This window comes from Prionailurus viverrinus, chromosome A1 (genome assembly GCF_022837055.1).
Source record: "Prionailurus viverrinus isolate Anna chromosome A1, UM_Priviv_1.0, whole genome shotgun sequence".
NCBI lineage: Eukaryota > Metazoa > Chordata > Mammalia > Carnivora > Felidae > Prionailurus > Prionailurus viverrinus.
Genome location: NC_062561.1, coordinates 190968902 through 190971677, shown reverse-complemented (window position 1 = coordinate 190971677; position 2776 = coordinate 190968902).

Below are 2776 nucleotides of genomic sequence, written 5' to 3'. Positions count from 1 at the left end.
CAGGTCTTATTCACCTTTGCAGTACTAAAATGGTCCCACGATTTAAAATTTTAATTTTTTAGGGAAAACTTCTTTGACTGCTATCCTAACCCAGTTTAGGTCAGTTTGAATCTTCTGACTGGTTCACATTACACACTGTGTTCACATTACTATCCCAACTGAAACAAAATTATTTCTATATGTTTGCACATTTCTCAGTTTACTATCTGTCTTCACAACTAGCAGTTAAGCTCAATGAGGGAAGTTATTTGGAATGTGACTCATCCATAGTATGTTACGAATAGACATGGAAAAATGGTTGGATGGATGACTTGGAGGAGCACAGGGAGAGAACTCTAATATGGCCGTGGTTGCCAGCCTTTTTGGATATGACCATAACCTGCTCTCTACGTGTTTAAATATTCCTCAGTTTATAATGTCCCCCCACTCCATGATTATAATAGTAACCATGCTAGATGTACTTTTGGGGCACATAACCTTTGTGATTAATCTGCCGTGCCAAGCACTGAGTTCAGTTGGGCTAACAGGTGAAATGCAATTCCTGAAAAAAATTTCGATTCAAGCTCACCCACAGTCTGGTTTCATTCTTATATCTTACCATTTCCGTGAGGTAAGAACACACTTTGTACTTCCTGCTCCTTTGCCTTTGCCCAAGTTGCTTCTCTCTAAAAAGCTCTGTTTCCCCAGCTATGTAATGCTAAGTATCATTCCAGGAGTGTGCAAGTGCTCCTGTGTGAACACACGTGCACACATATGCGCACACACACGAGTAAGGGAGGGCAGAGAGAGAGGAAGAGAGAGAATACTTTTCATGTTCATTTATTTTTGACAGAGAGAAAGAGAAAGAGTGCGCGAGAACGCTAGTCGGGGAGGTGCAGAGAGATGGGGACAGAGGATCTGAAGCAGGCTCTGTGCTGACAGCAGAGTCTGATGCGGGGCTTGAACTTGGGAGCCGTGAGAACACGACCTGAGCCCAGGGCAGATGTTCAACCAGCTGAGCCACCCAGGCACCCTGTAAGAGAGAATCTTAAGCAGGCTCCATACTCAGTGTGAAGCCTGACACGGGCTTCCATCTCACAACCCTGAAATCCTGACCTGAGGTGAAATCAAGAGTTGGATGCTTAACTGACTGAACTACCCAGGCACCCCCCAGATCAAGTTTAAATCTCACCTTCTCCAGAAACCCTTCTCTTACTGCTTAATTCCTCCCTCTTTCCAAAGAGTCCCCTTAGCACTTACATTCTGATGCTCTTACTTAATACATAGCCCTGATGGTGTTGACTTTAGCTCTGCCACAGGCTGTGTTCCCTGGGAAGCAGATTTTGAGGTGGGCTTGAGTAAGGTAAGATATTTGTTAGGGATTGCCCTTTGGACTAACAACTGTAAAAGGGAGATGAAAGAGTGGGCTGAGGGAGAAACAGACCTGAGATGTAGGTAGACGTTACTAGAACCTCCACTGACGAGGGGAGCTATGACCAGCCAGAGTTGCTTGGCATTGACTAAAATGGCCAAGCTTTTACACTCCTATGGTTATCAGTCACTGGCTGTGGCCACCTTGGGCAGGGAGTGGTCTTGGGCAAGGCAGCTCTCTGCAGTTGCTATATTCCCCTGAGTGGGGGCAGCTAAAGGATCTCTGCACATAGCACTCCCAGCAGGAGGGACAAATTCTTTCTTGAAAGGCAGTCAGTGCCTACCACAAGCTTGTTAAGGCACAGACCGTGTCTTATTTACTGATGAAATCCCCATAGTGCCTAGGTCTGTGCTTGACACACAATCAATGCTCCGTGCATTAATAGATGCTAAATGAATTGCCAGTTGCTTGTGGTCTAGATTCTTATTTCTGATCATATAGTGAGTTCTTTGAGATCAAGAACACTTACTCCTCCACAGCTTATTACTAGGCTTTTCACATAATGTGGGAGATTGATCTGGCTGTCTCTTAGAGCTAATGCACTGGTATGTGTTTCATAGTTGGGTGTGTGTCTGATTTGGGTTGCTTTATACATCAAGGTACATATGTCATGGAGGGTGAATGCGTGTTCTGGTTGGTGTAGATTGTGGCTGAGGGCTTGGGCATATGCCTGTGATATAGCTGAATGTTTATGTTGGTATAGTTGGTTGGGTGTGCTAAGTTTTTGTGGTGCCTTAGTTGGCGCATATCTTGTCATGACTTGGTATACGTAAGTTGTGATTAGAAGTGTATGTGGATCGTGGATGCTATTGGTGTTTGTGGTGGTTGACTTTGGGCATGAGGACTGGGGATGAGAGAGAGATGAAGTTGCCAGTGTGTACGTATGTTGTGAGGGCTGTGTGTGAGTATGTACGTGTATGTATGTATATGGGTGTGTGTGCACATAGATATGTGTGTTCATGCTTGAGTGTGAGCATGTGGTGTCTAGAGTGCATCTGCCCTGGGGTGTGGTGCACAATGTTGGCTGCAGTTGGGAGCCCAGATTCAAAGCTGGAGGCCTTTCTCCTCCAGCCTTGCGAAGGCCGGGCAGGCCGCATCCCCAGGACTAGCAGCATGAAGTCCCTCCACTTTCAACAGACAGCAGTATCAGCCATAATTAAAGCTAATTATTCCACAGTGCTCTGCATGTGTGTTGGCCTCCAAAGTACCCTGCGATGAGCAGGGAGGCAGCAGGGCTGTTTTTCTTCATAAAAACTTATGAGGAGAGCTGAGCAGATTAACAGCTTTAATGACAAAAATTACCGCTTACAACACTGACTTCAAATCAAAGAACAATATCCGCAGACAGATATTTTCATGGTTTTC